A 14,196-nucleotide genomic window follows, 5' to 3' on the forward strand; every position below is an offset into this window, starting at 1 on the left:
ATAAGGAAAGCAATGCAGAGATCAAAAGTGACTTTTTAGTTCCATCAAAGAAGCAAAATGGTTAAGGATAATCAGTCTCAGAAATATCTAGGGTCATCATTGCTTTGCAATGTATCATAGGAGAGCAGTGGCTAGTGTGCACAAAGCCTGAGAGTGAATACTCGTTCCACCATTTGGTTGCACAATCCTGAAAAGCCATTTTTTCTTACATGTGTCAGTTTGATCTGCATAATTGGGTCTGACCAGGATCAAACTGAATAATGCACGAGAAAATTTCGAACAATGACACACTACACAAATAAGTGAGAATGTGGCTTCTAGCATTGCTACCTTAAGAAAGATAGTTCAGTGTCTTCGCCCAAATGAAAATTGAAATACTTACCAGCTCTATGAGATAACTCACATGTAATAAATCCACTCATTTAAAGTATACAATTCAGTAGCTTCAGGCACCTTCACAGAGTGGTGTAATCATAAGCACAACAGACTTTTGAATATTTGCATCACCCCTGAATTCATCAGGAGACACCCCTCAAAGCCCAATAGCACTCTAGGCAACTTTCCATCACCGTCACTATGAATCTGCATGTTTAAGGCATCTAATATAAATGGAATAATTTAATGCATAGCCTTCTCTGATTGGTTTCTTACACTTAACCTAAAATTTTCAAGACTCATGAACACTGTAACATGTATCAGTACTTTACTCCTTTGTACTGCTAAGTAGCATTCCCTTCCTTGGATATACCACATTTTCTTTGAACAATGAAGATATGAACATTCATGTTGGAGCTTCTGCTTGAACATCTGTTTTATTTCTCTTGGGTACACAACTAGAAGTAAGACTGCTGAATCACATGGGAACTCCATGCTTAACATTTTGAGAAACTTGCCAGACTGTTTTCTTTCAAGTGACTCTACTGTTTTATATTCCCACCAGCAATGCCCGAGGAGAAGATAATTGAAGGGAGACCACAGAAAGGAAATCCTTAGCTGGATGCCTGTGCAGGGAATAGCTCAACTAGTTCACCAGATGACAAGATGTGTCACTGACAATGTGCATTACTCACAGCAGGGATGGCAAAGCTTCACTTTCACAAAGGAGATACTGACTGTTGGGGCATTTTCCTCCTTTTCTCCCTGCTCCCTTACACTTAAGCCTAGACCAAGGCAAAGAAGCAGCTTTCTTTATACACAGAATAATGTTACTTCTATCTCTAACACAAGATACTACAGAATTTGCAGCGCCACAATTTAAAAGTTCTCTATTATTCCTCAGATCCAGATAGTAAAAAATATGCTGTCCAAAATCGCTATATGGAATCTTCTATGACAGACCCTCACCTTTCCAACTGGCACAGCAGGCTGAGCCCAGCCCCAATTCCTATGTTCAATACAGGTAAAGCACAGGCTAGCTTCCAGTATAGTCTTGTATTGTGGCTCCTGCAAGCCAAATAGAATGTGGTGTGTGGGGGGTGGGGGGATTGGGGGACAGGTAGATGGCCTTTAACGGGGAAAGAAGAAAAAAAACAGGAGGTCAGGAAGAAAAGGGTGGAGGAGGAGGAAATAAAGAGGGCAAGAGAAAGGTGAAGCATATTTCTGCTCTTGCTCGTCCCACCTGTCACAGCACTCCCCTTGCTGGCTGTCAGCATGCTCCCTTGCAAACACAGCTGCAAATGACAAAGAGCAGCCACTGTCCTACTCAGGGGGTCTCTTCCATGTTCCATATTATAAACTGTACTAAATGCCAACGGCTTACAAGGAAGGGAATTTTATACTGGAAAGAGCCACAAATAGCACACTATTGCCTATATCCTACAAATTAGCACTGAGACCTGCAGCTTCCCTACAAAATAACAAGACTACCCAGCAAACCGCAAAAAGAAACACAATCACAAGATTAAGTATTAAAAAATTTGTGGCTTGTTTAAATTTTATAATTTGTCAGACCTGTATTGATTAAATCAATCAAAGTAAAACCATTTTCTATCATATATTTCATGTAGTCACCACATGCTCAATTTGCTGAGGGTCTCTGCTCTTATATAATTTAAAAAAAAAAAATCATTAAGTTTTTTCCCCAGGAAAGTTAAGGACTGCCACCAGGGACTGCCACCAAAAAGAAACACATCACCCCCAGCTTCAGAAAGGAAATATTCTGGTTGTTTACTGTGTTTTGCTCCTTTGCTCATCCCCTTGTCTTGCCCTGGCCACAGGCAAGGCAAAGGGGGCATCCATGCTCTCAACACACAGACTCACACTGCCAGAAACTTTCCAGTGGCCTTGCTCTCGGCAGGAGAAGGAGTAGTGACTAACACCGCTGGGTCTTGTTGAAGAAAAGTGGCTGACTTCCTTTGATCAACAGAGTGGTTTCCTGTTCTGCTGACTGTGAGCATGTTGGGCAGAGCAGGAGAGCTGGTTCTGAGCAGCCCATGCAGGGAAGCAAATTCCACAGCTGGAGAATCACGAAAGCAACGAGCACTAGAAGAGGGAACTGGAACCGGAAGCAGACACCTTCATTCTGCCAGCTTGGTACTTACTGATGTCAGAATCTCTGAGACGAGTGGGAAGTCGGTGCTTCTACAACTCTACCACGTCAGCTGCAGTTCTATAGGTGACTATTAAGCACAGTGTTCAAGACCAGAGTCCAAGTCCTGAAACTGTAATTTGCAAGTTTTAATTGTCCTGTTTCATTTTCATTAAGGGAAAAATGATTCTATTGAAATTAAGACTGAAGGAGAAGGAAGCTACCCACAGATGGTCTTGTGGCACACTCTGAATCAAGGGCACTATGTCCCAAACCTGAGTGCACAGGACCACCACAGCATGCACCCTCTGCTCTATTCACCAGATAAGCAGCCGCTGGATCAACTCTTGCATGAGTTCATCTCTTGCATGGTACACAAATTTTTTTCCTAATAAAATGCAAATTTTGCCTAAAGATAAATATAGTGCCTAGCTCTCTGCTGCATTCAATTTCTGCTTGGGTCTCATTAGCAGTCTGTCCTTCCTGGTAGAGTGTGAAGGGTGGCTTTCTAACAGTGCAGTTAGTCTCTTAGGGATGCATATCATACTTAAATGACTTCTCTTCCAAAAAGATTAACTTTGTCTCTTAAAAGTTTTAATTTGTTATCGTGTATGATTTCTAACATTAGATCTAATCGTTGTTGTTTTCAAAAGCAAACAGTCAATTGCAAATTGAGCAAATTGCTTTGGCAATCCTAGTACCAGAAATGAAATGGATTAGGTCAGCAGGTGGCATGTCATTTCAGTGCTACTTGGGGGCCCAAAATACAGTTAGGTCATTTTTTTTTTTTTTTTTAATTCTGGTGACAGAATGAAAACCAGAGCATTTAACTTACCTCCTGCCTCCATTCTCACAGCCATCACAGGCACAAGAGTATTTATAGAAAGTCTCTAAGCCCATATTTCCAATGTTCAGGCTTCTTGGGCTTCTAGAGATAATCAACTGACTCTGAGGCAGGGCACCCCCACCCTAGTCTTTAGACACAAGGCTTCTTCTCTACACCAGGAAACTGGGAGTTCTCAGTAATCTGGTATATTAAGCCCTAGTAGTACTGTCTTTGAAAGAAAAGAATGGTAGTTATGCCTCAACCCAAGGAGAGGAGGAAACTGTCCAGTCTGCTCCATAGCAGAACTAGAGAACTAGAAATAATAAATTTACACCAAGAAGCAAAAGGAATGTGATAGGAGGGGAGCAGCATGCTGGAGAGGGTAAATAGAAAATTCTTTTGCTCAAAAGTCAGGAGTCTTACGTGATGCTGGCTCCATAGAAACAATCTAAGACTACCAACACTACTTCCCCATATTGTGTCTCCAGCTACTAGTAGAACTCCAAAGCTAAGGTGGCATCCCAAGTTGCTCTCCTGATAATAATCAACACAACAGTCAACACCCCAGCCCAGGGGCACATGGTGAACATAGCTGATAAAGAGACTGGTTCCCTGACCACAGTGAACAAAGTCTGTCTCAAGAATGGACCTGAAAATCATGACAATGTCTTAGGCTGGCACTTCTAGGATAGCAAGAGGGGGGGCAACTTTGAAGCCTACAACTGCTAGAGCCAACCTGTCAGTAAAAGCTAGTCTGTGCAAAGACAGTTATGCCAAAGGGGAGAAAACGCCAGACCTAGACACACCACCACATCCTCAAACTAGCTAGCTACATAAGCCAACGAATTCCTTTTGTTTCAACAATGTTAGCTTGAGTTGCTATTACTAGAAGCCAGAAAGTCCTCACTAATAGACCAGCCAAACAACTCAACCTTATTGCATCTGGTTCCTGAACTCTGGGCAGAGGGTATGTTTGTTTACTTTTCAAACTGCTAAGCATTACACAAATGGCATTTCTACTTTAACTAAACAGAAGGGAGGTATGGCAATATATTGTTCATGATTTATTAAAGCCACTGGAGATCAAAATAGTAAAAGCAGCATACTAATTAGCTATAGAAGGTAGGCAGTGGTGGTACACACCTTTAAAACCAAGACTCGGGATTAAGAGGTAGATGGATCTCTGTTGAGCTACAAAATTAATCCAGTCCTCAAAGAAACAGCTCACACGAAGTGATCTCAGCACCTGGGATCACATGCCTTTAATCCAAGCACCAGGGAGGTGGAGACGATATGGTTGGGCAGAGAAAGGAATATAAGGAGAAGGATACAAGACCTGAGAGTCTTTTACCTCTGAGGATTTGTGGAGACAGGACTGACATTTCAGCTGGGTAGAGGTAAGAGCTAATGGCAGGTTGCTTTGCTTCTCTGCTCTTCAACTTGAAGTTTGAACCCCAATATCTGTCTCTGGGTCTTTTATTTTTTGTGTGTTACAGGGAGGGATAGAAAGAATACGATACTAATGGGCTAAACTGTTCCTTCCTTCTAGTATCCATGAGATCACACTGTTGTCTACCAGTTTCTCATCATGTGCCCTGGTGGAGCTCTGGAATCTTTATCAAACTATATTAAACTTTATCAAACTCATACTATACAGATTGTCCCCAGATGATTCAGGAAGAAAAATGCAATGCCAAATCAACTTGAAATTATCAGATACAGTTTGGGCATTATCAACTATTTTAACTACAGTTAACCTACACACATGTCTGTATTCCTGAATCGGAGACTCTGATTCAACACATGCCTAGATGTAACATTTTTCAATATCTTTTTAGTTTATTCAAGGTATAAGCTGGGGTTAAGAATCAATAGTCTACAGGTAACTATGGCTTTGGCCTTCATTACAAAGACTAGATTCTATTTTGATAGCTATCCTACAACTGTTAAGACAACCACCATGATTTAAGTCACAGTACTTTCAGAGACACGTCATTGGCTGAAAAGCTCCTCAAGAAAAAAACAAAAACAAAAACAAAAAAAAACGCTGTATCAGCATCAGCTGTGTTCTGAAGTTGTGCAGAGTGCCTCTTCAGAATACACACCGTAAACACCTGTAAGTGGGTAAAGGCTGGAAGACCACATTTCGATTTAGTAGTGACTTATCATATTAAAGTAGAGGCTCTCTTAACCAATAATAATCAGGACTAGTAGTACATGAGAAAAAAAAATATATCAAAGAATCACAGAAAACTGACACACATACCCAAACACCTCATTTTCATTTAAATGAACCTTTATTTGGCTCTTGTAGTACAGGACCAGGCCTTTTGTTTATAAAGCATTACAGGCAAGAGTGCATAACATTTCCATTTTTAACTTTTAAAGTATGGTGAAAACTTAAAAAAAAATTATTACTGTATAGGCTAGAGAGATGGTTCAGTGGTTAGAAGCACTGAACTGATCTTAAGTTGATCTTCCATAGGACCTAGATTAGATTCCTAGCACCCACAGCTCATAACTGTCAATAACTCTAGTTCCCTCTTCTGGCTTCTGTGGGCAACAGACATGCACATGGAACACAAACATACAAGCAGACAAAACACCAAATACATAAAATAAAATAATTTTAATGAAAAACTTAGTATACATTAATTGAATAAAATGTGGTTCATTATGACACTTTCATACATTAAGTTAATATACTTTGAAACATCAATTCCAAAGCATTGGATGTTGTTTTCTTGGAACTTTTCCTAAATCTACAGGGTTAGTAATAGCTAATTACAACAATAGGACAAATGATATATACGGGCTTCAAAACAAACACGACTCACACTTAATATCCATTCTGGTAGGAAAGGTCTATAGAGTTCTAATACTCAGCTCAGATGTCCTCTTCATTGATAGCACTTGACTGATCCCTCTTAGTGAGAAGCTCCCTTTTCTTGGCACCATACAAAAAGAATTTGATATCAGGGTTACTGTAATTGTTTACATATCAATTTCCCCGATGAGCTCAGGGAAACCTCTCAATACACATGCAATGAGGCTGAAATAATTCAGCAAATTGTGAGTACCAGTCCATCAATAAACAAAACAGACAAAATCTCAGACCGCATGAGGTGTACACTTTCTAGGTATCAGTTTAAGGGCAAAGGGTAACTATCCAATGGGGAAAGGCTCAGGTGTAGCAATATGTTTTCTTTTTTTTTTTTTTTTTCCTTTTTTTTGGCTTTTTGAGACAGGGTTTCTCTGTGTAGCTTTGGAGCCTGTCCTGGCACTCGCTCTGGAGACCAAGCTGGCCTTGAACTCACACAGATCCGCCTGCCTCTGCCTCACGAGTGCTGGGATTAAAGGCGTGTGCCACCAACACCCGGCATGTTTTCTTTTTTCAACCTGTAAACTCCTAGTAACGTCTTAACTAAATGTAGTGGTCATGAAGCTTATCCTCAGAAAGATGGAAAGATGCCTGAAAAGCCCTAACATAGCCTGGTGACAAGTAAAAAACTTCAGGACCTTCCAGGTGGATACCTGGAAGATAAGTAAAGCACAGCTTTGGGTATGTCTGTGATGGCATTTCCAGAGACAATCAGATTGAAGTGTTTCTACCTTAACCCATAGGCTAATTCCCTGTTGTATTCATAACACAACTGTATATTGGGATCCTGTAGCATAAACAAGTTACTGGAGATATGCCCATGTCTTTCACTGGAATCCTGTTTCCTGTCTATCACAGGGTGAAGAAGCTCCTCTGCCACAGGCTCCAGGGGCTCTGACACCATAACCAAAATAAACCTTCTAGCTCTTTTAAGTATTTTAGTCCCTGTGTTCAGAGTAGTTACCAGCCTAAGAAAACCTTCTAAGGAGGGTCTAGACTTTGTTTCAAAATAACACACAGAGTTTAGTGATTAAGAGCACTGATTACTCTTGCAGAGAGAACCAGGTTTGATTTCCTACACCAACATGGCAGCTCACAAATGTCTAAAACTTCAGTTTCAGGGAATCTAGTGCCCTCTTCTGGCCTTTGAGGGCAGTGGGCATACATGTGTTACATGTAGGCAAAGTGCGCATACATATAACATTAAAAGGTTTAATAATTTAAAAAGTTACAAATACCTTGTACCAACTCTCTTTATATCATTATTGTTTCAGAAAGCAGCTTTCAACTCTTCTGAGAACTTCCTTTAGATATTTACTATCTCATATATTCATATATATTATATGCACACATAGTGTGTATGTGACTTTATTTAAATCATTGCATTGAATTTTAGTTCCACTACTATTCCTCCTACCCAAGCCCATCAGACTAACTGCAATTTCTACTAAATTAGTACTGAATATTTATAATAATAGAACTATTTAAGAAACTGTGATTGGTGAGGTAACTTCTGCCCTACAATTACACATATCTTCTTGCACATTTTGTTACTCCTGGAGATAAAACCTGCCTTGTTTTATCATTTACCTGTTTTTCTCTATTCACATCTTCATTCTTGCCCATGTGCCTCAAAGAGGCTATAAAAAGTCAAATAATGGCTTAGAACACACACTCTACAGCTGCCTGTTTAGTCTCCTCTAAGACTTTTGTACAAGAGTCATCAAGATTTATCTTCCATCAAACATATTTTTGTACTGAATTTTCTGGATTCCTATCTTCATCTTCTGGGTTTCATTTTTTATTTTGATGAAGAACATTCTCACAGCTGATATGTGAGTTATATTTTATGTTCTTCCATTCCTACAACTGTCTCTTTTCTGCTCCTAGACATGATCAAGAGATCGTTTTAATATAGAATTCTACATTGGAAATTACTAGTTTTCAGAGTTTTAAAAACATCCTCCCAATGAGTCTAACTTCCTGGGTTGCTAAGTGGTTTGATATATCTTGGACCAATCTCCTATTTGCAAATGGTTTTCTATTCCTCTTCCTCTAAAGAAGCTTAGAGGTATAATATTCCTGTTTTTATTGTTTAACAATGACCTGCTCTGGTATAGGAGTGGTGCTTTTTCCTATTCATAGTATTATACATTAAGTTAAATATATTAATATAGTATTATATGCCCTTCAGTGGTGGTGAAATTCCTTATGTTAGTCATGGAATGATTTTCTCTTCTCCATTTTCTTTATTTTTTAGTTTCAAACACGAGGCCTTGTGAGTTGATCCACATAAACATTTTCTCTCCGTTGCTGACCCAAGTCTCCTCCATCTGTCCACTGGAAGATGGCTATTCCAATCTTTCTGTGAACTAAAAGTTGTTTTCCCGTTGTTCCGCCATTCCCAGCATCCTGTGCATGTTTCACAGGTACAGCATCTTGTCTTGCTAATGCAAGGATCTAAGCTTATAGTTCCTTTGCAATACCCTGTCCAAATCTCCACGTGCCCTGATTTTCAGGTTAATGTTAATGGTGATAACTGGCTGTTAAGATGTAAGAATAGCTGGGCGTTGGTGGCGCATGCCTTTAACCCTAGCACTCGGGAGGCAGAGGCAGGCGGACCTCTGTGAGTTTGAAGCCAGCCTGGTCTACACAGGGAATTCCAGGACAGCCTCCAAAGAAATACAGAGAAACCCTGTCTCAGAAAAAAAAAAAAAAAAAAAAAAAAGATTTAAGAATAAAGTGGTAGGGATACATAGTGAGTAGCCTTCTCCGATGCTTGCTGGTGGAAATATAAAATGCCAAGCCGCATTTGGCATGTATTAGAAAGTGAAAATGGGCTGGAGAGATGGCTCAGTGGTTAAGAGCACTGGCTGCTCTTCCAGAGAACCAGGTTTGGTTACCAGCACTCACTTGGTGGATCACAACCATCTATAACTCTATGTAGTTCCAAGGATCTGGACACTGTCTTCTGGCTCCAACACCTTTTGGCTCCTAGCACACCAGCCAAGCATATGGTTATTGTATAAAGCTTCCTCTGAGATTGAAACATTTTATCCTGTAGGAATGTTCCTTAAGCAAGCAGGTAAACAACTCAAAAGAACTTCAGGAAGTCCCTGAAACTGACCAGACTCACTAGGCCCCTTCCTGTCAGAGTAATGCAATAAAAGCTGAGAGTCCCTCTCAGACAAAGTGAGCTGAACTGCAAAGACTCTGAGACCAGAACAACTGTCTAGAAGAAGCAGAAACTAGCCAAGCTGCCTGGAAGAGGTTTAGACCAGAGTCACTAGGAAAGGGTACTCTCCAACCTGTTGCGTTGTCTGCAGACTTTGCTGTGTGTTCCAGGTTTCTACTTTGTGAGCTGTCACCCATGCTGGGGTGGAGTTTGGTAATGTTGCTGCCTTTGAATCATTTCTGCTCCTGTAAATATTTCTTACCCATATGCCTGTAAGTAACCCCAATAAAACTCATTGCTTCACCAAGTTGGACTCTGGTGGTACTTGGGTCTGTCCTGGGACCCTATCTGGGGTGAGTAGACATGTATATTGCATCTCCTCAGGAAAAGTGTTGTCACGCAACAATGGCACACAGATAGTACAGAGAAAACACATAAAATAAAAATAAATATTTTTGAATAGAAAATGTGGCTACCAGACAATCCCAGACATCCTGAGATACTGACCCAAGAAATGACAGCCCAGCTTTACACAGACACTTATAAATAACGATACAAGCTTATTTGTAACAGCTAAAAAAAAAAATCAGAATCAATACAAAGTATACACCCTATAATCTGTAAGGAAATGTACAGCAACAAGAAATAGACTAATGTTTGGCTGAGGACCAGGTTAGGGGAAGAGTGGGATCTCCGAAGCATAGGGACATAAGAAAATGTCCAGAGATGATAGATAGGTTCCTTAACTTAACTGTTGATAATGATGTCACATCATCAACATTTTAGGGGTGGAGACCTATGGGGTGCATTTTACTATATAGTAATTATGTCGTAATACAACTATAAGGTGGCATGTAAAATAAAGTGGCCAAGAAAAATTATGAAATGCTAAAAATGATCTGAAAAGAGTGAGGGACTGACCTGTGTATAAGGGTACTTCTTGACCTTCATTATTTGCTGTTTTCAACCTGGCACTAATTCTTCTCCTAGACTGTTCCTTTGTTCCTTGTTTGCTTTTGATTTTTTTTTTTTTTTTGAGACAGGGCCTCATGTAACCCAGGACAGTCCCGACCTAGACTGTTAAAGCATTCCAATATTTCAGAGTTAAGTATTATTCTCATTGTTTCTCTAGATCTCTATAGTAAGGCCAGCAAACTTTCTATAAAAGACCAGCCAGTAACTAGCAAAAAACTTTTCTAAGTCTTTGTTGCGATTACTCCACTACTGGAATACAAGAAAGCAGCTTTAGACAACACATAAGTGAAAGAGTATAGCTGGATTCCAGTAACTTCATTTACAAAATCACGCAGCAGGCCAGAGTAGCCCAGGAGCAGAACTCTAGCTGCTATAGAGAATCACTAGACTTTGGAGAACTAATTAATTTTTCTTTGGAAGGATACTATAAAATAACAGTTAGAAGAGGTTTACACCTAAAAATGACAATTAGCCAAGTAAAATTTAGAGAAAGGAAGTTACAAAAAGTTACTACACTGTTTGAAAAGTCGTTTTTAATTGTATCAGCTAGCAGTGCAGAGGCATGGGGAAGTACTCCTAACGAACAGCAGACGCCATTGCATCCAAAGGACTCACATCGCCGGGCGTTGGTGGTGCACGCCTTTAATCCCAGCACTCAGGAGGCAGAGGGAGGCGGATCTCTGTGAGTTCGAGGCCAGCCTGGTCTCCAGAGCAAGTGCCAGGATAGGCTCCAAAGCTATACAGAGAAACCCTGTCCCAAAACAACAACAACAACAACAACAACAACAACAACAACAACAAAGGACTCACATCATACAACCAGCAAATCCAAGTGAGAAAATATGTGTTCTCTGAGGGGTTTACGCAGAGCTGTATAAGCAGCTTTCAACTGCTACTTTTCCCTACCATGACCTTTGTCAAGGCTTGATTTGGAGGTTGTGGATATGGGAGAGCTCACTCAATCTTGGTTGGTTTTTTGAGATAGGGGTCTTACAATGTAGTAAGGCTGTTCATAAATGCGCCATACTTCAACACCCCAAGTACTGGGGTTATACCCAGTGAGCCATCTATACGCTACTACAGATCTTTTTAAAAAAATATTATTTATATTTTATGTGTCTGAGTAGTTTGCCTGCATGTTATGTCTGTGAATCATGTGTTCTGTGCCGGTGGAGGCCAGAAGAGGGCATCAGATCCCTGGAACTGGAGTTATGATGGCTATAAGCTGCCAAGTAGGTGCTGGGAAAAGCAGCCAGTGCTCTTAAACTCCAAGCTATCTTTCTAGGCCAGGCACTACATATTTTTTTTTTAAATAAAATTCCATGGAAAAGTTAAGTTGCTAAGTAGTTTTAAAAGGGGGAGGTAGACCTACTACTAACCTATTCTTGTAATTGTGGATTAGCTCAAAATCTTATGTAAAATTGTTTTGGTTCATGACAAACTTCTATACTAAATGAGATCACATGCTCAGAAAAGAATATTTTATCAGTTAAACACACTAGCCAGCTTCACTGACTTCTCAGGCAATACAACTTTGAAAGGGGGCTCCTCGGTTCTTCTGAAGGGAAGGGGCTTTTCACTTGCCCAGCAACAGAAGACATGACCACTGGATAATGTGAGGCCAGTGATGGATCTCTACCTTTAACATCTTTGGTCAAAAGGGCACAGTTTGTTACAGCAAAAGTGCTGAAGAGGTTCTACTAAAAAGTAACAATGATGGGACAGAGGAAAGGTGACAGACACATCAGCTGGAAATTTCTGGAACTTGATTTTTCAGAGCAAAGGAAGTTTGGAGCCATAACTGAAGGACACTAACCATCACTGTCACCTGTGGACAGAATTGATATGATGACAGCTGCCCAAACCCTGTTATTCAATCTCTTTCCACTCCCTGAAGCAGGAGCAAATCACCTTTGGGGATGCCTTCTAAAAAGGTAATTTTGCAAAGTAGCCCCCGCAACCAACCAAGCACCATGAGAGGGCACTAGTTAAAGAGGAAACTACTTCCTGTCTACTTATTTCACTCTAATTTGCCAGGAAAAATAAATAAATAGATGGATGACTTACTTAAGCCAGTCATTTAGAGTTCAACATTTTTAAAAAATAGAAATATGAAAATATTATATGGGTTTTGCTAAGCAGTGGCATTCCTGAAATACCAGTGTGGTGGCATTACTAAGCAAAATACACCAGGCTCCTTTTCTTCAAATAGCATGGGGTGTAGTGGTGATGGTTTACAAACTACTTTAAAGTATCTGTAATTCAAATGTGAAATAAGTTACATTATTTTCTATAAAAGATCAACTTTTTAATAGTGTTTGTTTTAGCAACAGTAAAATAGCTTTGCTTTAAAAGCAGATTGCTAGCTGGAGTTGCAAAAGTAGACTGCTAAAATAATCCACAAAACCAGTGAGGAGCACAAATGGCTACTGAAATACTACAGTTCGTGAGCACACATGTCTTCATTTATATACTGCATCTAATTTACATGAGTGGAAAAAGAGATGATGTTGATAGCCTTTTGGGCTTTTATTATTCCCTATCCCTTCTGCTTCCTTCATAACAAAATACAATCCTGTGTGCCTATCCAGCCTCCAAACACTTGAGAGGTGAATCTCCAGCTTTAGGGTGTAAATCATTCTTGGACTCTTCCTTTTGCTAACTGTTGGCACGAGGCAGTAGTGTGACCAATGACCAACAAGATATAAAGTCTAAAGATGGACCTCTAATTAAAGTTTTCCTTACTCTTAGGAAAAGACAGTTAAGGCCTTTTCTTGCCAAAGACACAAAGACTGGGCTTCAACAGCAATCCTGTGACAGGAAGTAATTAATATGTCACAGACTCTGAGAAGCCAAGAAGATGGTCAGAACATTTCTGGGTCCTCATGCTGCAGAGCTCATGAACTAAGTGACCCAAACAAGTTCTCATGACAGAAAGTAGCAAACGCACTTGCATCGGTCACTTTCAGATGTACCTCCTTTACCTACCCAGTGACAGCACCTGAAATGACAATGAAACTATAATGTCCCTTGTTGTAGACAGAAAATCAGGTCAGAGAACTTAGTAGGCTTTAGTAGACTGACAAGCAATGGTAAAAATGTATAAGTCATTCATAAGCCACAGATCGAGAGAATGTTTGTTTACAAAAAAGAAAGCATTTCACTATACCAAGAGATCTTAAAGTAGAAAAACTCAGGAAACAACAAACCATTCTTCAGTGATTTAAAATTTCAAAAGATAACTTTTTATAACTCTATAATTATTTCAAAACTTTTAGACATCAAAAGAAATAGGTGTAATCTTATAAATAGTATTAAATAGAATACATCAGACAGGAAAGTATAGACCCAGGTCCCCCAAATTAATGTCTACTGCTAAAGAAGAATCCCTGGGGAGGGAAGGGGTGAATTGAAGGAAACAAAATAATGTTGCTGTGGTGATATTAATGTTCTGATTATTCACAAGGTAGTAGTCACCCAGGTATTTCAATCTATTAAAATGAATGAGTCATCTGCCAAGACATATAAATACACTTAAATGTGTGGTTTTATGTATTTGTATTATCAATGGATTGTAAAAACCTGGCCAAAGATGGGTGTGGTAGGACACACCTTTACTCTCAGACTCAGGAGGCAAAGGCAGACAATAAGTGACAATCCAGGAGTAATGTATACTTTGCCTGGAGGAGGATGGAGAGAAGCAAAGGAAAACTTTCTAGAGGACTGTAGTCAAATGTGTTAGTGTTCAGGTGTATGTACTGACCTGCCCTTGGGGTCCTGAAAGGATATGTCCTCAGCTGCAGCCACTAAGA

At 39.8% G+C, this 14,196-nt stretch overlaps 1 protein-coding gene across 42 annotated transcripts in view; it reads right to left on the reverse strand.

Annotated features, from left to right (window-relative positions):
- Positions 1–14,196, reverse strand: part of Phf21a (PHD finger protein 21A) — a 174,194-nt gene that overhangs the window by 104,859 nt on the left and 55,139 nt on the right. For 2 of the 42 annotated variants that reach the window (XM_035446696.1, XM_035446697.1), the window contains one exon: positions 2,541–2,660. The exons of the other annotated variants lie outside the window; for them this stretch is intronic. The gene's annotated coding sequence lies outside the window, so the exon portion shown is untranslated. The remainder of the gene's footprint in view (positions 1–2,540; positions 2,661–14,196) is intronic. 42 annotated transcript variants of the gene reach the window in all.

Source organism: Cricetulus griseus, chromosome 6 (assembly GCF_003668045.3).
Source record: "Cricetulus griseus strain 17A/GY chromosome 6, alternate assembly CriGri-PICRH-1.0, whole genome shotgun sequence".
In the NCBI taxonomy this organism is placed as follows: Eukaryota; Metazoa; Chordata; class Mammalia; order Rodentia; family Cricetidae; genus Cricetulus; species Cricetulus griseus.